Source organism: Hirundo rustica, chromosome 10 (genome assembly GCF_015227805.2).
Source record: "Hirundo rustica isolate bHirRus1 chromosome 10, bHirRus1.pri.v3, whole genome shotgun sequence".
Taxonomy (NCBI): Eukaryota; Metazoa; Chordata; class Aves; order Passeriformes; family Hirundinidae; genus Hirundo; species Hirundo rustica.
Genome location: NC_053459.1, coordinates 10,414,977 through 10,437,244, shown reverse-complemented (window position 1 = coordinate 10,437,244; position 22,268 = coordinate 10,414,977). Strand labels below are relative to the sequence as shown.

At 38.6% G+C, this 22,268-nt stretch overlaps 1 long non-coding RNA gene across 1 annotated transcript in view; it reads right to left on the bottom strand.

Annotated features, from left to right (window-relative positions):
- Positions 1-376: 376 nt before the first annotated feature.
- Positions 377-22,268, bottom strand: part of LOC120757200 (uncharacterized) — a 63,282-nt gene continuing 41,390 nt past the window's right edge. Inside the window, exons 3-4 of the long non-coding RNA XR_005702415.2 lie at positions 6,178-6,277; positions 377-410 (exon numbers count right to left, since the gene is read on the bottom strand). This is a non-coding gene — a long non-coding RNA (uncharacterized LOC120757200). The remainder of the gene's footprint in view (positions 411-6,177; positions 6,278-22,268) is intronic.

Below are 22,268 nucleotides of genomic sequence, written 5' to 3'. Positions count from 1 at the left end.
GGCTGCCCTGGGCTCAGGGCTGCTCCCAGCAGATCCAAGCCAGCCCTGGTGCCAGCTTGTGCAGCTGCAGAGCTGTCAGGGTCGGCTGTGTGGCAGCCTCAGAGCTCATGGCCTATTGCCACTAATGTCCCTGATGTCCGCACTTATCCACCTCCTCAGTTCCAGGGCATGAGGAACAACCTACCTAAAGGTGTACTTTAAAATATAGCCCACAGTGAAATAGTAACTACAACATTAAAGGTGACTGACTTCCATAGCTATTGAAGTAAATGAGACAGACCCTGCAGACAGGTACTGACCTGGCGAGCAGCTGACCAGTTGGCTGTGTTGAGTGAGAAAGCCGCCTGTCCCAGAGCTACGAGTGATAGCTGCCCATCCTGCTCCAGCAGTTTGAAATCCAGTAGAAACTGCTAAACAAAAAACACTAAAGACTTAAAAAAAAAAATCAGAAAAATGACAGATAGAAGTATTTTATTTCAATAGAAGAGGAGCAGAGAAGTTGCAACAGTGGGTTGCCATCACATATCTGTGTGGGAGCTGCCTAACTGGAAAAAAACTCACAGCCCCCTGGACCAAACCTATTAGTTGTGTTTCATTCTTCTTAGTGAGCGTCAGACACATGAGAACCCCCAAATCCAGAAAGGGCAATAAATTGAGGAGAGAGGTAGGCTCACACCAAATGGCTCAGTAATAATTCAGATAAGCTCTTTATTTTCCCTCTGTACTTTACAGTTCAGGTATAAACCAGAACTGCTGCTGAGCAGGGCTCTTGTCACAGCATCCTCCCTAGCTCTGTTTTCATTTTCTGTATCTATTTCCAGTGTGCATTAAAATAACTCAAGTTCATTTGCAGCATCAGCCCTGATCTCTAACTACTGTCATTTTCATATCTAAAAATAATTCAAGTTTATTTATGGCATTGTTTTGACTACCCAACTGCTGGTGTCAACCAACATCATAGAAAGAGAATCAATGACCAGGCTTAGATTATTTTCAAGTGCAGACAAGAAAATTTGAAAAGATTGATGATAAATCTGCAAGAAAGGCTCTGGAATGTACTGGCATTTCAATTTTATTAAGAAATAATAAACAGCCTGCGGTGATAATATGTTTCCACAAGACAGTTGTGCTCTAGCAAGTATGTGTATGCCAATGATAAGAATTATTTCCACACTTTTCTTTGGATGTGAAGCATTCAGGCCTTGCACTTTCACACCTGAAATGGCACAGATACAGAAATTGGTGCTCCCATCCCAGCACCCTAGACTACACAAAGCATAGATTTGTTCTGTGTCTTCAGCTTTTCTGTGACCACCAGAAACTGTATGAATTTAAGCTTCTTTTTAGGACAAAAAATTGTCTCAAGAATTCAGTAGCTGCATTTGGAAACTGCTTCTGGAAACAAATTCTAATATAATTTTCTATGGAAAGTACTTTTCATTATGCTTTTTAAATCCTTATTATTTTCACTTTCAATAGCTTAGTTTTAATGTGGAACTTTTGTGGAACTATTTCTGTGTCATAGCTGGAACAGCAGATCTTTCTTACAACTACAGCAGTGAATCGTGGCTGATTCATCCCTGACTCATTTTGCTAAAGTTCTTAAATATATCCATTTTCTGGTCTCACTTCAAGTGCTTTATTTTAGGTTTAGGTTGTTTTTGGTTTTTTTCACCTAAGTAGAAATCCCTTTTCAAGTGGCATTGCGCAATTTAGGCTGAAAATAAAATACAATCAAATTTAGCTGCTCGGTTCATTTTGAGAGTCTGAGTAAAGCCAAATGTTGGACATGTGTAAGAACAAAGCCAAGATGTTGGTCCTGGAGGCCCTACAGCAGTCATTTCCATTTGTGCAGTACCTTCATGGTCCACTATACTCTCCTGAAACTTTTCAATTGTTTTTACTGTGAAAGCTCAGAAAGTCTCAGCATTGACCTTTGGAACAGATTTTTTTGAAAGAGTTAAATTTTGAACTAGGTCAAAAATACTGCTGTTTTCATTATTTAAAATAAGAAATACTGAAGGCATGACATGAATCAGAGTCACAATAATTCTAGACAAGAAAGTAAACTTGATCATCCATCATATGAATACCTTTAGAATTGATGTTCAGTTCCTCTGTGTCATCTTGTTGAAACAGTCTGACTGGTAAAGTATAGAAGGTCCTTCATAGCTGATTTTATATTGCTATTTTGTATTGAAGGTAATGTCATAAAAAGCTTATATAAAATTCTGTATTAGTTCTGCAAAACAGAGTTTATCTCTATTATAAGATTTCTAAAAATTAATGTAATTTTTTTCTGCCAAAGGAACCCCAAATATCTCTGAGCAAGAATATTTCTAAAATGAGATGTTTTCCAAGGATGATGTTTGTACAAGGACCCACAAAAAGATATTCAATGTTATTGAATTTATGGGATTTTTTTTTTCTTGCTATTAAGAAGTCCTCATTTATTCACATCTACACATTGATGAATGATCTTCTGCGACTAAAATAATCTTGATATGGATATGAGTGGGCTAAAGAAGCATTAATACTTATCAAAGGTAACATAACAGTTCACCAACTTAACATACAAGAAATATTCATATCAGTGAGAAATCCTTTAATAGTAGTGCACAAGCTTAATCATTAAGGAGGAATTAAAGGGTATGGCAAGGCTTATCCCCAGTTTGAAATGGATTTGCTAACTTCAACTCAATGCTCTAAGTGTAGAGTAACAGAAAGGGGATCTGTGGATCTGGGATACTTGTAATTCAGCAAGTATTTTTACAAATCTGAATTTTTTTTGACTAAAAAATCTGCTATTAATTCATTTTGCAATTGACTAATTCTGAAGGAGCGGAGAAATTTACATGAAAATACCAATTTCAAACATGCTTTTTATGAAATGCTTATTAAGGTCAAGCCCAATAATTTGAAGAGTGAAATGTGTTATTTCATTGTAATACATAAAATTTTGTGCTGTTCAGAATATTATTTTAAAAATTCTCCCGCAAGTGTGCACTAGTTGCACTGAATTTCAGGCAGGTTGTTTTCTTTTTCTTTGTGAAGACATAATCAACTTCTGCCTGCTTCTATCCAGCACACAGGAGATTGCTGTCATTCTTTGTTTTGTGCCACTCAGAGGAGCCAAAAGCCTTTGGCACCATCAGCTGCTCCTCTGGACACAGGTGCCTTGGGCTTTACAGGTGTCCTGGCAGCTGCAGAGCACGCTGTGCTGGGAAGGGCAGAGCTGCAGTGCTGGCACTGCTGCCATGCCTCACCTCTCCTTAGACCCCATGTGAAAGGTTTGCCAGCACAGGCACTTTTAAGAGGCTTGTGAACAAACAGAAATAAAAAACGAGGGGCTGTTGGTGTGGCATGTCCTCACAGCTCCCTGTCACGGAAGCTAAAACCCCTTGTTTGTATTACACGTGTGCTGGAAACTCGGAGCTTGCAGCTCTCCACTCGATAAAGGCATGTTCCTACAGAGCTAGACAGAAGCCTTGGTCACTCCTCAGCTTCTGGCTCACACAAAAATATGGCTCCCTCAACCACCTGTCTTCCTGGAGGACAGAGGTGTAGCTCGACTCTTATGTTTGTTTGATCTGAAGCAGAAGCCATATGGAGAGAAAATATCAAAGAATTACTGAGTTTTCCTTGTGATTGAAGCACTTTTACGTTTTTTCTAGTCCAAGCCTAGCTGAAACTACTTCTAGCAGGAGACACAGCTATCTAAACATGCCAGTAAGGACCTGACTTAATTCAAACACTACTGGCTCATTTTGTACCATCTCACCCCAAATGTAACCTACTTTAGAAGGGAAGAAACCTACACAGAGAAGCCTCCAAGCATGAGGTGTTAATAGATCTCCAGTCCTGTCTGAAGCCCCTCATGTGCTTCAGATGTGTGTAAGGGATGCACCTTGCTGGTGGGGTGTGGCTTCTATCCCAGGTCAGCTGGAAACAGGGTGCACAGAAAGAAGAGGGATGACAGGTGAAAAGCAACAGAAACAGCAAACATTGCGTACCTGACACTTTACCCATGACACCAAGTTAGTTCAGGTAGCCACTGAGTCACATCCAAGTACATTGGTAACACGTACACAAGCAGGGAAAATGCTGATGGGTTAATTGCTAGAATGTTTGTATTAACACAGCTTTTATGATCAGTTAAACTGATGCCAGAGCATGGGCCTGTCCACGACAACTTTTTTTGTGCAGTTGTAGTTATGAACACGTGCTTAACCCAGAGTACAAGGACTGTACATTTATTATAAAGCTCTTCCCAGCTTCATGTATTTTGCCCAAGGGATGCTTTCCGCTGGCTGCAGCCCCTGTCTCATTAAGCCACTCTCAGTGGTTACATTTTGTCGAGTTATTGTGCGGGGAGGAGTTCAGGGAGACTCAGTCCTCTCCTGGTGTTCTGAGACTGGTCGCTACGTAACAAAATAAAGGATTCATGAAGTTCTCTGCAGTGGCTTTAGCTCCTCTGAATACTGCCTTTCTGCCATGATCATCTCCTGGCCTTACAGACTGGCAGGCTTCCTGTGCCTGATGAGGTTGAAGATTTATCTTTCTGGATTCCTTTTGTTTGCGTTACTACCAAATTGCTGGCAGGTGTTTTTGAGCCGCATTTACGGGTTGAGAAGAGGTAATGAAGAGGTGATGCTATGGGTCCGTGTTCTCTAGCACTGAGAGCATCATTAAACTCTTGTTCCTTTGCAATGTCACGTTCAAAGCTTAAGTAAAATATATCTTTGAGTGCCTTTATGTTACCTATCCAGGCACCCACTAGAGAGCCTTGCTGGTTTGGAGCACGTGTTCTTGTGTATGAAATATCTTTTTGTTACCATAGTTTAGAGTACATGTATTTCTCCAGTAGTGTGTCTAGAAACAGAAATAATTACTTTTAATACACTATTAGTATTTTCAGTGTATTGTTCTAAATTCGCACTATACTCCCTGGATGCCAGTATCAGTGAGGATTTGCCACAAGCAGCTGCTTGCAGTTCCTCCTTATTTACTGTTCACTGCTTGCTCAGCACGAGGAATGCAAACACAGGGAGTCCAGTGGAGATTAAGTGATGATTAGACCAGTCCCCAGCTCCTATCCTGAGGCTGCAGCAGGGTTTTTCTACCTCTTCCCAAGCTGCTGCCCTGGCTTTCTGTCTCGCCTACCCCAGCTATAGGCTACATCTTGCTTCCCAACCCTCTCACTCCCTCTCATGCTTGCCATGCAGCCTCTCTTCTGTTTAAAAAAAAAAAAAAAGAAAGAAAGAAAGAAAGAAATTGCAGTTAATGCTTTCCTGAACGGAATGCTTTATAGAAAGAATTAAGTGGGGTTTTTTTTTGTTGTGGTTTTTTTTTTTCATGTTTAATGCATGCCTCTCATCCTAAAACACAGTCCTGTAAATGCACAGGTGATCCTGTCAGACGAATGAATAATTTGTACTCCAGCTCAACCAAAGATTGATCGATCCTTTCTTTCATTTATTTCCTGGCCTCCTGCTTAGTGGACTTTCTTCAATTTAAAAAAAAATGGATTTTTTTCTAAATAGTCACTAAATGCTGCATGCACAAATGTTCTTTAGCATCTCGCTTCAACCTCCTGCTGTTACTTGGAAAGCTTTGCTGTGCCTGTGGCAGAAACATTGCATACATTAATCATCAGGGAAGACGGTGCCAAACAACAAGGTAATAGCTTTACTAATATTTGTGCCCTTAAAGACTGGGAAGCAACAACTGAACTTTAAAAATCTTTGTTAAAATTTAGTTTGCTGAAGAGAGTTCATTATTCCAATATATGGCAGCACATTGATACAAAATGTGCATATCAGAGCACATTACAGCAGGCAAAGCCAGGGCTGCTGGTAACTCACTCCTGTCTCCACACCAGCTTAGCGTTACTCACCCTGAAAAAGGAGCACACCGAGGTTTTACATAGGTGTGCATCCAGGAAAAGCTCCATCTCTGGGGGCCAGACCCACCAGCAGAGGGAAAAAAGAGCAGGGTCGCTGCAGTTGGGAATTATGAGGCTGGACCCAACTGCTGTGAAGTCGTCCTTCACAGCAGCAGAAAACAGGCTCAGCCCCACCTAGAAAAGAACTGCCTAGAAGAGGTTCTTCTGTACTGTTGTCGAGAGCAAATGCAATACTGCACAGATTGCTACCATCTCATCTTTTTCAGACATACCTTTCCAGCTCCCTTGCTTCTTGCTGCTGCCTTAGGCTGTATGTTTTCTGTTTTTCTTCATGGATAAAATTCCTCTATTTTTTTACATTTAAGTTTGGATCTATTGGAAAAATGAAGAAATGGCTATTTTGTTTATCTGTACCACCTGATTTAATGTCATCAGCTGAAGAAATCATTTCCATTTCATAATATAACGTCTCCATTGGAGAAATTTAATGGAGTTGTGTGTCCATTTATCACTTCATGTTCAATTTAATAGCAAACTGCTACAGGCTTAAGTAATTCAGTGAATTTAACATGCAAATACAATAATCCATAATTAATTAAGAATATCCATACTTGAACAGAAAATGTGAGTGAATGGGAAAGAAAATCATAAGGAAGGTATAATTTCTTTTTGATAAAAAGCTGATTTTTTTTTTTTTTTTTTTATGCTTTAATCATTAAATTCACAGCACAGAACAATCTTGGGTTTCTGAATTCCCCTTACACTTCCATTTCATATGTTATGCCTTCAGATGGTCACTTCTCTTGCCTCCCTTCTAAAAATAAAGGCAAAATAAATCTGGAGTCATAAAACTGTTACCTTCTAGCTGAATTCACATAAAGGAGAATAAAGAATAGAGGCAATCACTAGAAAACCAGTGACGGGGAGAATTGTTCTTTTTCAAAAAAGAACTACTATGTGTCATTTTTTTGTTCAATGACATGAATTACAGTTCTGAGCAGTTACACATTGAGTTGAGACAATCACAAAAAGGCAAAGGATTAATATTGTGTTCACAATGGTAAACACCAAACTGTTGCCTTTAATCTGATGGAAAAATTGCTTGAAATTCTAGACACACCCTGAAAAAACTTTGAAGACTTATGCTTGTTTCAGATTCAATATTTTAAAGTAATCTAGTAATACACTCAGTAACAAAATTCAAAGTGTAGTTTTGATTAATTTAATTTCTTAAGGATAAAAATCTTATATGCCTTTATTTTTACAAGTCAGTATAATCTGTTAGGATGCTGCATGGAATGCTACAGCATTTCAGTCACTCCAAGTTGTGTGTGACAAAGAACGGCAAAAGGAGTTCTTAGTCCAGCAAGCCCGATACCATGAAAAAATCTAGAATAAGATTTTTAAACAGACTCCTTTTAAATCTAAGGGTAAACTGTTGGTTATGTGCACTTTCGCTCTTATCTGAGTGTTGTTTTTTTCAGCCTGCCTTAGGTTTCCTCAGGGAACTGCTGCCCCAGGCTGATCTCCAGAGTGTTTACTCTTGTTCCGGGTCACTCCTCTAACACTTTGTGACAATAAGATCTACTAACTGATTCTTGCTTGCAAAATTAATATCTGGAAGTGGTTCAGAGCTTCCTCAGGATCACCAGTATCAGCTCCTTCTCTGCTCCTCTGAGCCTTTAATATGTCTTATTTTTATTTTTCACCACTGCAGATAAAACCCTGAACCCTCCTTACCACGAGGTCTTGCTGTTGCCATATCTCATAACAGGGTCAATTATACCTGGTAAGTCACTGAAACCATTTTCTTTCCCCTATCAGTCACTAATTGTGTTTTTCTCATTATGGCACAGAAACTATGATTTGAAACGGGGGGGGTTATCTTGTTTGAAGTCTGAACACCCTTGTCTGACAGGTATCACTGTTCCCTGCAGTTCATACATTTGAAAGCCTAAGTAAGACATGGGCCCTGTAAATCTCAGTTAAATGGTGACCATGGGAGCACACATTTCCTTTACTCACTCTTTGTATTGGTTCTGTATTTGTAAAAGATCATGCAACACTTCTTTACCCAATATTCTGAAAAGTAATCTGTATCCAGAACTAGGAGCAGCACCACAGAAAACCCATTAATTATTGGTAGCAATTTTTCCTTTACACTAGGGTTGGAATCATCACCAGTAAATGGGCCACAAATTGAAAAATGAAGAGATAAAGTACTAATAGCTTTGTTGATTTTATGACTTAATGAAGCAGGAGACCTATAAAGCATAGTACAACTGCGCTTGATTATAATAATGAATAATATAATGCATTATACACAAAGGAGCAACAGTTCAGCTTCATGCAGATGGCCTGACTTAGGGGAACTTGGGTTTATCACACTAAGAATGTAATGCAATTTACATGGGTCTTATAATCCATTTATATTCCTTCCTCTCTGTCTGAGAAAAGGGACACTCATGGACATACTGACATTATATGGATCCTGCTTGCAGTGAACATGGAACCTTCTGGGGGAAAAGTGACAGAGAAGAGTGACTCTGTTTCTGGAGACCTCTGAGCAGAGAAACTGGACCAAAACTTCTCTGCAGCCCTATAACTTTCTCTCTTCTTAAAGTGAGACAGAAAAAAAAAATTAATTTTCTAGGCCATTTTTTTTCCCCTAACTGCTTACTTTCTTCCATGGATGTTTCTATGCAAGTGTATGATGTGGCCCAGACAGTGCCTTCTGTGCTGTGTTCCAGCGTGGATATCAACCCACACGGGCCTTCACTCACTCCTCAACCACACATTTGCATTTGTGGATCTTTTGTGTAATAGTGCACAGAATCTGCTACAGTTCTCTGGGTTCTACCAGCAGAAAGAATAATTAATGGAGAATAAATGAGGCATCTGACTTTTGAAAAAATCTTGCATCCTAGCTGGTGTAAGATTCTGCCAGACTCCTGAGGTTTCTGTCCTGCTTTGAAGTTTTGAAAGTTCTTTTAACCAAATCAGTGAGGAAATTACTTGAGATCCTGCTCTAGTCCTTTCCTGTGAATAAAATATAGATAAAGTTCTAAGGCAGCTGAACAAAATATGCAGAAACTTGGGTAAGCTAATTTGTTCAAGGAAAAAAAAAAAAAATCAAATTTTATTCCCTCAGTTCTTGGCAGAAAGAAATCGACTATGTGGTGTAGAAATTATTTAGCTTCTCCCACAAAATAGATGAAATTTTCAAACTGACTTTGCATAGTCAAAATAGAAGGTTTTTTCCTCATGCTTCCTTTCCCTGCCAAATTTTATTTTTAATTGCTTAGTACTGATCATTAGTAGTTCATGAGCATGTACAGCACTGTTGTTGATAGCATTGGATAGTTTATCAACTCCTGTCAATAAAAAATGGGTCTCAGAAGAGTTTTTGTTCATTTTCTTACAAAACAAACTGTTTTCCCCTTTCAATTCCCTTCCTGACGATTTTCAGAGCATCAAATATATCCATTTTCTAGGTGAAATATGGTTTTCAGAGAAACAAGCAGAATGCAAGGAAATTGCCGTGTGCCACTCCCTGCCCCACTGTGGCCTCCTGACAGCATCCTGCTGTTAGACTTTGGAGTAAGCTGAACGCATGGATTGGCACTTGGCTTGCACACCAACATCACTCTGTCAGGACAAATGTAATGATATGGTCATCACAACAAACAAAATATGAACAAAAACAGCCTGGGAAGGAAACACTGCTCTGTTTTCTGTATCCTGTATGGGCAGACAAAGGATATGGCAGGTTCCCTTCAGTGCAGGGGGTGCTCTGCAGCAGCAGGGATCTTATGAGACACTGCGGCATGACTATCTCACCTGAAATCCCAAGTGTTCTTCCCAGATTTGTGCCCATCAGAGCTGCTCAGAGGGTTGAGACTATCCTGCAGAATTTGTCTTTACATCTGATCATATTAAATTGATTTGTTCCATGATTTCCCTTTGAAATCTCTGTCAATACACTCCAATAAACATCATTTTATGAAGTCACCATTCTCTTTAGCATTCAGACACAGCAATAAGCTCATTTGCTGCAGTTTGCTGACTTGGTTATTTGAAAAAGAGACAAAAAAATTAAACCATTTTGTTTGGCCCAGCAGAACTGACTACAGAAGCCAGCCACTTTGCCAGGACAACTGCAACAGCACATGAAAAAAACATCTGAAATATAAGAGATCTGAGGCAATCTCTCAGAGCTGCAAAAAAGTCTGACAAATCCATAGCAGAAACCTCACATCTCACAATCCTTCTTAGGCTGATAAACTGAAGGAACACAAAGCTGCATGTAGCTGGGAAAGAAGACTCCAGCTGCCAAAGTGCTCCACAACACCTGATGCCCCATCATCCTCTTTTGCCCAGGGAGATAGCTAATTATGATTGTCCATGAAAAGTTCACATAAATAGTGTCCTTTATAATTTCTCTGCTCCTCTAATATCAATTGATTTAATTGTCAAATGATATATCCTTCATCCACAATAATACCCAATCTTCCTATTTTTCAAATACGGCAAATTGGATTTATACTGTAATGCAAGCAAAGGCTGCAACACTTTTGTGTCCTCCCTCTGAATTGAGAACTAACATTGAGCTGTCTGTGCCAGTATGTTCTTCCACTCATTTGGTCCATATCTGGATGTTTTGCTTTGTACGGATATGTTGGATATCCTGGAACAAAATGCCTATACTGAGGAAGCTATCTGGAGTCAAAAACCTTTGATCTGATCCTAACCAGTAACTTTTCTTTTCATAAATAAACTCTTTTATACCTCCTGCAAAGCCGAAGTTCTCCTCACTAAAATAGACTTAGGTTCATTAAGCAACGCAAAGAAAACTACCCTTTAAAAATAGACCACCCCTTATCTCTCTCATGCAAGTGTATGACACAGACTGATCTCTGCAGATACCTACCCCTCTCTGAAACAAGGATTAGAGATAAATATCTTATTTGCAGTTCATTGTACCTGTTTCTGCCCGTGCTCCCTGTGAGGCTTCCAGCTTACAGGAGCAATTGGCTACTTCCCTATTTGGGTCAGTGGCCTGTGGAGCAGGGAGCTCTTTCTGATAGACTTTTGGACACTACAACAATAATAACGGTGATTAATAACTTTACATTATTTAGTGATGGATTCTTTTTCCTGCTGTCTAAATCTGTGTGCTGGCACGAGACGAGACATTTCTGCCTGGGATGGCTCTGTGCTGCTCCAGTGAGAGGTCACCAGCCTGCCCAGATGAGCAGCTGTGTGCTTTCTCCTGGCGCCTCTCAGGCAAAGCAGCCAGCAGCAATTAGTGTAATAGTATAAATTAGTATAACAATATAAACAATTTAATCAGCCAGCTTGAATTAGACCCAGAGTTTTGTTTAAAATGGATTACAAGGGAGCATGCTGCCCTGAGAGCCTGTATCTCCAGCAACCAGGCACCAAGGGGAGATCAACTTCTTCACCCCATCAGCCTCCAGCTGGATCGATTCAGGTCCACAGCCTCTTGCCTCTCCAACACTTGTTCTGCTTCCTTGTGTTTTTCTCTTACTTCAGTTCTTTGATATCCTAATGCTAAGTCCAAGAACAGAGCTGAATATTTTTGCAGGTATTTTTGCACACAGCCACCTTGTCTCATGTACTCCACCTGTGTCCATGGTAACAACTTCCATCTTCCTCTTCAGTGTAAAACTAATTTAGTTTGGTTGCAGTTTATATTTTTCACTGCTGTCAGGCCCATTAACATTTTCTTTTAAAAAATGCATTTAAAATACAAAACACCCTCCCTGCTCATGGGAAAAAGCTTAGCTTAAATGACTGTCATGTGTTGAAATGTAAAATGAATTATTGTTCAGATCTGCACATCTCTTGAGTAACATAAAAAAGCAGTCATCAAAACAGACCTGACTTCAAAAGCCCAAGTCCTGGAACATTCATATTCCAATAAAATTAGAAGCAGTCCTCATTATCTGAGCAAACTTTAAAGAGAATCAATTGTATTAAAATAACATCAACTGTCAGACAGGACTGAAGGAATGAGAAGTTCTCCTGGATGTTATATTCCAATGGTGACTGAGTCAGTGCTCCCTTTTCAAACAGCTTTCAGTGCAATTTAGTAATACATTTTTCCCTCTCAATGGCTAGATTGAAACCAGGTAGCAATTGCACTTCTCTGAAGAGAAACTCAGTTTCTAAGAGCAATGTGTAAAGAACGGTTGATAATTCTCACTTATAAAGGGGAAGCTTCTTAAAAGAAGATGACACTAAAGGCATAGAAAACAAGACAGAAAACATTCATTTTGAAAAGTGTCCCTTAAAACAGGAGAACACATTTCTTAAATGTGAAATAGCAGCATCCTGTTCTTGGATGGGTAACCGGCAAACTATTTGGTTTTGAAGGCTGATGCTCTCTCCCAAGTTCTTTTCACTTTGTTTTCTTGCACACATCTGTGGTTTACAGAAGCTTCAGGATTTATATATATTTGTCTTTGATGCACAGGCTACCTTGCTAGAAATAAAACTGATTTTATGCTCCTCAGGATTTTAGGCTGGTGCTCCTACAAGAACTATAAGCTGTTTACCTGTTATCCAACAGCATAATACAGGCAAAATAGGTTTTCCACTGTTTGTATTGATTTTTCTGCTAGCTCATTTGACTGTGCAAAGCAAAGCTTTAACAACACGTGCTTGAAATGATATATTATAAAGTATTGCCTTGGCTATTTAGTTCTGTAGATATCATGACAGAACCATATGCCCTGTTTGAGTTCAGAAATATAAATCACATGAGAACAACAAAATTCTTTGTTTTGGAACCTATCATGAGAGAAAGGCTCCAACTGTCAAAACTGAAATAAACTGAGGAAAATGAACCATAAAAAAAGCATTTTGGATTTGTGAGTGCCTTTGGCCCAAAAGGATTTTTAATTGAAAGAAAATGGTTATTATACTACTGCTCAATTAAAAACAATTAAGCGTTTTCACAGTGCACTGAATATCAATATCATAAACCTCTTAAAATCCCAGTTGCTCCCTGTGGTATTCCAGATGAGTTAGTGAAGGATAAACGGTGCACAATCTATGCGTGACTCATCCCAAAAATTCTCTTTGAAAATTACACCCAATAAAACCTATTGAGAAGTGCAGCATTTGTCATAGGAGCAGACCCTCCCAGCTGCAGGAAATCAGGGATTGTCATGGGTTGAGAGATAAACAGTTTTTGTAAGATTACTGGTCATCGATGCTCCTCTGTTCTGGCATACTAAGCACAAAACTGAAAGTTATTTAATCAGAATAAAAAAATGAGTTTTTCACAGGAAAATGAAGGCTGATAAACTTTTAAAGAAGAAACCTGGATTACTTGAATATATCTCTGATAGTCTTGGTGAAAAAAAAGGAAAAATGAGGTACATTTCCAACTGTCTAAAAAGTCCCATTTCTTTTTATTACAATAGTCTTAACTGTAATTAGATAAGTCATTTTGCTGCCCATTTTCAGATAACCCAATACAAATATCAGGATAGAGGCACTATTAGATCCATTGATTTCTATATCCTCAAGATCTATGAATGATTTTAAAACCAGTGAACTAGAAAACCACAATTTTGTGAACAAAATCCTTTCCTTTCTCCAAAGAAACAGATGAAAAGTGAGCCCCTAAGAAACCATTATTTCTATTTCATCCCAAAGCCTTTTCACAACCAAGATTAGCACCTTATGCGGGGCTCATTAGTAAGTAACCCATTTCTCCAGTTTGCCTCCTGTGCACGATGCTTGGTAAAGCTTCCTCCAGTGTGAGCGGATGGAAGGGAGGTGTTTCCATGTTTTATCAAAGCCTATTGCATTTCTTTAGCACAGAAGAGGAAGTGCTTTCAGTGTGCAGCTGTGGGTCCACTCTCTGGGGCAGTGAGCAGAAGTACACATTTAGACACTTGGCAAACACTGTGGCCTCTGGTGATTCGCTGACAGCCAAACTGCTGGCAGAGATTAAAGCAAGGCAATAGGGAGAAAACACCTGACTGAACAGGCTGGGGGATGCTCTCCCACGCAGGCTTCTGAAAGTTTCAAGAAAGTAGGAGAAAGCCATTTGCCAAGCCACCTCTCCAGCCTTTAGCAATGGTTTACAGTGAGAAATTTAAAACAGAGAAGAGAACTCAATTTCCTAACAACAGATAATACTTACTGCTCTGGGATGCTGCAGCAGGAAAGGGTAAAGCTTGATGAGGAATGTATGAAATGTCACAAACTCAGCAACACAGAGACTCTGCCTTCTACTTGTGCTGTCTGCACCTCTGTTCAAATTAGAAACCTTGGCCTCATTCTGTGTGCTGAGTCTTAAGCACAACTGCAGGAACACAAAATGCCCTATCCAGGGAAATGTCCCATCAAACTGGCCTGGCAGCTTCCCTGTAAGTGTCTTGATTGCCAGATCTTTCTTTCTGGCTTTCTTGTCCACCTGGTACCATCCATCTGGTCCCTGGCCCAGATATCGACTTTTCCTGCATTCCCGAGATCCTGAGTGCTTGATTTTGACCTCGTGTGTCACCAGTCAATCTACAGGTTAGCTAGAATTAAAAATTACATTCTTGGAACTCCTTCCCCAAATATATCATTATTGTTCAAAATTGTCTGGAGAAAAGTTTTAATTGACTTATAAACAAAAGAAAATTTCCAACATGAAAGGGCCAAACACATGAGAATCTGTGAACCTCAGAAACAGCTTGTTTATCACACAGATATTTCACAGAAGGTTCTGGTACCTACCATTTTTCTGGCTGTATATAATACAGGATACTATCTCTCCACAGAGCCCTGTTTTGTTTATATCTTATATGACTACGCTATGGCAGTGCTTCCTGAGAAAGGTGGAAGCCTTCAGGGGAGAAAGGGCTGCCATTACTTAGGAGATGTAAAACTTCTGCACTCTGATAACACTTCTAAATATAGTAATTTATACATCTTCTTAGCTTTTAGGTGCAGTATGTTCTTAAAGAATAAACCTGTATTTTCAAGACGCATCACAAAACACCAAAGTCCATTATTAAAGTGTACACACAAAAAAATAGCAGCTGTGGGTTATAAACTTCAAAGGTAACTCCATAGGGATCTTTGCAACGACCTTTCACCTCACTCAGTTTTAGCATTTTTATCAGCTGACCTCATATATATGTATTTTAAATAGTATTATATATATAGAAAAAGATCTAGAGTATAGCTATATGGCAGGCTAACAGGTCTTAACAGAAAAAAAGAGAATTATCAGAATAAATAAAGTAATTCTGATCTTCCACTCTTGTATGGTTGCTTTACATCCCCTGGCTATGAGATTTTATAGCTCTGACTAGACATCCCATTTAAAATTCTGAGTGAATCTCCCTGAATTCCAATTAATTATTGATAGCAAAATGTTGCTTATAGAACAGATGGATTATTTTTTCCACAGGAAATTTTAAAGCCAGACAAACATCCAGGAGCTACAAAGCAGAAACATGAAAAGCATGCTTGTGACATTTCTCTTTAATTCATTTCAAGATGTCTCTCTGTGAGTTTTTCTGGAAAACAAGAAAGGGAATAGTAGTACATTGCAGGAAGATGTGCTATATAAAAAGTTTAATCTTTCGGATACAGCAAACAGTGTGATGTGCAAATATATTTTTTAAATTTTTTTTTTACATTGTTCTAGAATTTCAGATGTACTTCCTCTCGTAAGAATGCACATCATTAAATATAAGGCACAACAGCTATAGCTTAACAAAAAGGGATGGTGGAAGTAGTTAAGTGGAAAATGAGTCCTCCTTTGGGTATAAAGAGCAGGCACCTCAGGCTCAACAGCTTTCCAATATATCCTGTTCCTGCTGGGCCTCTTGGCTTCAGTGAACCTTTGGATAAAATAGTCCAGAGGACAACAAGCAGAACAAACTTGGGTATCAATAATGGCTTTTAAGGATGAACAGAATTATTGTCCTAACCTCTTACAGCAAGACAACTCCCAACCAGAAATCGCATACCATTAATGGATAGACACAGTTATCAATTATTTCATAGCAGAAGCAGCTTGTGAGACATTGAGATATAGGCAGGCTTTTCAGAATAATCTATCCTTAGTCTAGAAGACTGAAGAAGAGTGAAAACTAACTCACATTTAATTTTTAGGAAGTATTTAGCATAATACCCTAACCCTTTCCTCTCTCTAGGGTGTGGAATACCATTTCACCAATTTCCACCTGGATGTTCACCTCTGCCCAGCAAAGAGCACCTGCCAGGGTGTGAAGTCTCAGTGACATTCTAGGTTGTTCAGTTATGGCCTTAACTTAGACTGCTCATTTGAGGAATGCATGTAAAGAGCTCCCCCCACTTTCACCTGTTCTGGATAAGAAGTTAGCATCAAACAGGTTTTTTCTCTGTTTCCAAGAGAATTTTTACTGACTTTGTAACAGACTAGCAATTAAAATACCATTGCTTCCACCATCAGGAAACTGTATCATGCCACCCAAACATGGCCTCTCCAGCATGTTACCGTCTTTTGAAAGAGCTTCTGCTCAGTGGTTTATGGAAACATTAAGACATGGCTTGGGTTCACTGTTAACTTTCTGTGCTTTTGGATATCCCAATTAACCCTGGGAGGAACAAGGTTTACAAGTGGCCTACCTGCCACTGGTCTAATATTAGAGCCGCAAAAGAATGAATAGCAGGAAGAAGAGAATACAAATAAAGTCACTTTCCCCTCCCTCAGTGCTCACTGTGCTCTCAGCACATTTGTCCTGCAATACACAACTGTTCAAAAGTACCCAGAGCATCTGAGTGAAGACATCAAACAGAACCTTTCTGTACCCTGAACTGAATTCAAACTGCAAAGAAAACTGTTCCATTAGGTAGCTGACAAAGGTGCCAGTGGGTTTGTAGTCAGCTCAGTCTGAAAGATATAAATATGCTCTTTCAATAGCAGGTGCAAATCCCTATTGACTCAGAAACAGCACAAAAACAAGGCAAGAGACACTGCCAAAAATAACAATCAAAAGTCCCAATAGAAACAAATTCCAGTCTCCTGACAGGCATGCCCACCCAGAGTTTATCGTTAATATAAAATACTAGAAAAACATCTTAAAATTTGCATCTCTATTTCCCTAGGAGTTTGCAACTGTCAAAATACAGAGTTCAGCCCAAGTGCAAGCCAAATATGATGATGGGAAATATGGTATTCCCTGGGGCCAGTACTGCTCCACTGCTTACATATGCCCAAAGTATCACTCACAGCAATTGAAATAAACTATATTATGGGGATGAGCATTAAAACAACTAAACAGGGCGTTTCTCACTCAGAGAAAATCTCACGCATGATCATTTCAATAAAAAGTTATTTCTATTTAGAACACACACAAGAGCTCCTCTATTAACAAAGCACAAGCACTTGTAGCACTTGTCAGGACCATACTGATTAAATTTTTTTTCCATTTACCCTAAGCACTGAATAAATGATGTGCCTAATATGTGCAAAAAAAGCAAATTGGAGGGCAAGCAAAAGAGCAGCTGTTTTGAGTTGGGACAATTATTAGTGGGAACCTTTCATTGTGCAACAGTTTTAATGCCCTGTATTGGGATCCAGAAGCAGTGTGACTACTGACCTCTCTTTTCTGAATCACATCATAAAATAATAAATAAATAAATCGTCTATACTACGAGTTTTTGTGGACTTCTCAAGGCTGAACTGAGTCTCGTGGCAACGTGTGGTGGGCTTTTAGCAGAATGTAGTTAACTAACAGGTCCTAGTCAACTAAATTTCAGAGTAAACTAAATTAAACATAATTCAATCAGTTACATGGTAAAATGGGGTTTTAGGAGCACTGATTATCTTGAAGTCACAGAACCAGCACAATATGGGTCAAAAATCTGGACTGACCCACTGCTCAAAGTGGGCCAACACAGAGCAGGTTACAGCAGCATACAACATTTTCGAGTAACTTCATTTAATTCATTTAAGTAGAGGAAGTATATAAAATTTGGTTGGGGGCTAGAGGTGGCATGTGAGTCTGACAGTCACCTACATTATAGCCAGTAATTACAGCTGGGAACAGAGGGTGATTTTCCAGTGGATGTCATTTGGAGGTACTACTATATCAAGATGACAAAACCAAATTTAATACCTAGTAAAAATGAAATTAAAGATTTAGGCAAAACAATAAATTCTGGTATTAGTTCTCAGATGGATCTTGTGATACTCTGATATTAGCCCTTGCACTAAATGTTGTTCTGTACCTCACTGTGAAGCCTGTTATGTTGGTTAGATGCTCATAGAACATGCACAGAAAAAAACCCATAAAGTCGTTTCTGAGGACAGCCACATCTATATCACTCACAAAGGGTCTCAAGAGCCTCACACAGAACCTGAAGACAGAAATCAACCATTTAAAATCAAATTTCATTAGCTTGTTTATATTTAACTTCAGAATCTGAGACGAGTTTAATCTTGATCATACTCTTCACAAAAAATCTAGGGAAACATAACAGTGATTCTCAAAGAAGTAGAACAAAACTGCATGAATGAAGTGCAAGAAAATAAAGTATTATCAAGGCTTCCAGAAGGAATCATGGTTTTCTAATCCATTATCCATTTGTTTGATGGCTTAGATATGTATCTCTGGCACATTGCTTTCAGGAATAGTGCAACTTTCCTTGCAACCATGGGCTACTCACACATGGGTTTGGCTACTATATGTTTGGCTAGAGCTGGTATAGGTGAAGAAGAAGTTACACATATTAACAGTAATGATAATTGCCTGAAAAATCTCAGAAATCTCAGATTTGGGTTTGATAAGAACCCAGCATGGAAGTAATGAAACAAAAAATATCCAGCTACCATCATGATAATGTTTTAGAAACTTTTTTCTTCATCATTCTTTGTTTAAATGTCTAATTCAAGACCTTATTCCTAATTTTTTTTAAAAGGGATGTTTTTTGTTAATTGCACAGTGATGTACAGACCAAATAAATTAGTATTATGTAAAGTGCCATTAAAAGGGCAGTAATACAAATGCTCTTATTTTGCTTGGACCTCAGGACAGTAAGAAAACTTGCATTCTGCAAAGGCAAAATTGTTTACTCCTAATTAGTTCAAGTAAAAGCACAAATCTAGTTTCTACCTTAGGGTATAGCTATGTGGAGAATTTGCCATGCTGATGGCTACTGGTTCAAGTGGGATTATGAAGGGCAAAATTATTCCTGAATATTGGCAATGTTACAGATTTTCAGAAGCTTGTCTGCAAAACTAAACCTGAACAAAATTCCATCTAAAGTCAGCTGATTAATTTCCCGTGCATTTCCTTCTTGAATTAGAAAAAAATCTAATTTTCAGGAGCAGCTCATAAACTCTGTGTCAGCAAACCACAGGCCAGAGATGTAAGAGGCTGGGAAAGCAGGACACTTCCCACTCTCAGGCTTTCCTGCCATCAGCTGTCGCACTAAGAACACATTGCAGCTACTGCCAGTGGATCTGCTGTCACCGGAGCAGGAAATCTGCTGGCTTTTAGGACATCTAACAGCCCTCCTTTATTGTCTGTGACCTAGATATGATTGTTTCCTTACAACAAACATTGAACACTTTGATCTATTAAATCTTTAAAACCCATCAAACCAAAACCCAAAGCTCATTTAAAATTAGGAAGCAACTTGTTTTTTGGAAATATGTATATGTATATATATACACACATTTGTGTGTCTGCGCACAGATTACATCTCTGACTTTTACTCAGAAATTAAAGCAATTCCCACAAGAAATACCTATCAATCTCTTCTCAAGATTATACCAACACATTGCAGTTTTATACAGGAATTAAATTTACAGTTCCTTCCAACATGGCAACGAATACATTATATTTTTAAAAATCTACTCTGGCAAATAAGACCTCTTCTGAAAAAGAGGAAGGAACAAATTATGGTGAATACCTCACTCCATAGAAGATTGAAAATATTTGTTTCCATATTCTTCTCAGAGTGTCATATTTACAAGAGTATTTACAAGAGTAAGTGCATTGCACTCATATCCTTAGACAAGTGGGCAATGTGGCTATCAAAAAGCTTTTGTCTCCTCAGATCAGTTATTAATCTTATTTCTTTTTTCCGTTTTGTAACCTGGTGAAGTTACAGCATTGCCATTCTGCAACTCATCTCTGCCATAAGGTGAGGTCCTAATAACACTGGTCCCAAACTGCTCGATGACCCGAGTTCTGTTCTGCCAGATCAGCAGATCTGAAGGTATCTTTGTCAATCAAACAGAGGAAGAAACATTCGCTGTGGGTGGATTTGAGAAAATCAGTATATATTAGCATAATCCAGAAATGTCACATCTGAGCTGGCAGGAAACTAAATTAGACGCAGAATGACAAATAAAAAGAAATCAAACGTATGTCTAAAATTAGAGGTGACTTCATGGGGAAAAAATACTTTTTTAAGATAAAGGAATTAAAAAGTATTTGTCAGACACCCCACAGTAGCTGAACAAACAACCTGGGTGAAAAGTAAGATGAATTCAGTGAGTAACATCTGAGCTCATATTATTATAATTGAGCTCATACACTTATTGCAATCAAGCAGTATCTAAAAGAGTTACTTTTAGACAATTGTTTTCAAACTTTTCCCCCTTTATCTTTCAAAGGAAGAACAGCACAATGGAAATCTATCAGAAGTCTCTCCCTTCTATAATTTATGAAAAGTTGCATAGTATGGGAATCAAGAAGAGTTCCCTTTTATCTCCACCTCTGACCCGTTTTTATATCTTCCATGTCATCAAAGTTTTTCTCTCAAAATGGCCACAATTTAAAGCCTATTGAAAACCATGGAATTCCACTTAAAATCCCTGCCTATGTCTTGATTATTGCAATGTGACTTTTGCAATGAGGCAACTAAAATGAATAAACAGCTTACAAATTTAATCTTGCCATGGGAAATCATTCTATTCAAGTATTGCTTAGGATCACAGACTAAGGCAGCAGCTAAGCAGAGAAAATATGCTATGGCTTATGCCATAGATTTTGGTTCACATGCATGGGCACATTTCTTTGAAAAGGTCAAAATTTCCACTGTATTTCTACAGTATTTACATGCATTATGTGTTTTCTGTCAGTCTAGAAGATGAACACATAGCACTATCTACTCCAGTCCCATTTTCTCCTTGAAACTCTAAACCATTTTATGCCTCCAAAAACAACCACTCATTCTCATGAAAGCTGAACTTAGCTAAAGAGTATTACAATCTACATCATTTTTTTCCATATAAACAAGAAAGATAATACCCTTAATTGTTCTGTCACTCGGTAGCAAAGGATGGAAACTCAGTCTGATAAAAAAATAAAGGTTCTTCAGCATTTTATCAGGACACTCTAGGAAAAGAAGAAAATAAGGCAGAGAAATGTTTCTAGGAAAGAAGCACATATAGTTTACAAATTTTGGGCATCACAGACAAGAGAGAGGGAAGGAAACAAAGGGAGAGAGTTAGCAAAATGAGGACAAAGAAGAACAGGAAAGAGAGAAGAGCTCAGCAGTGTATTAGGGTAAGGGGATGAGATTTATTATTAGTAGTAAGGGAACAGGTTTCCAGACAGGATGAAAAAATTGAGCTTACTTGCAAGGCTGATTTTTTCTTTGTTTACACAGCTGCCAATGCACTAGTTTTAGATTTGTAACTAGTGCACAATTTCCCCAAGGAATGCCTACAACATCCAGAGTCTGATCTGAGTTTCAAAGAGCCTTGTGGGCCCTGAGAAAGAAATATTAGGGACACATAAATGTAGAACAGCAGAGTAGATGCTACGTCTTAAAAAGCACTCACTACCATTGCACTACCACTGACAAGCACTGAATTGTCTTTCTTGGATAAAACCTCCTACTCTCTAAATCATTCTTTGTTCCTATCAGAAACCCACTTGGATACCTGCAGACAAACAGGCTCAGGTCCCAGGTCCCTGAGGAATTTAGCTAGGAACAGGCTGTATGATTTAAAGACATCAAAATGTAAGTGGTGGTGCTCTCCTTATGGATTTGCAAAGCCCTCTCCAGTGAGACACTTCCCACAGCAGCATTTAACTGCCTTCAGATTTAATGAGGTTGCTATTTTTCATTAAAAATTTGTAGATTCTTGTGACATATTTTCGCAATAACCTAATCTTTCATTAGTCATGGAGATGAAAGTGTTCAATTAGCTGTTTTGACACTTTTTACTGTACTAAATGAAATCTTCAAGTATTTCCCAACGATAATGCCTCCTATCTAACAGATTTTTCTGGAAAGATGGTATTTAATGAAGGCAAAGGGAGACATAATCAATTATACGGCCAGTCCAAAAAATTATAGGATAAAGTCATAGGAAGAGCCT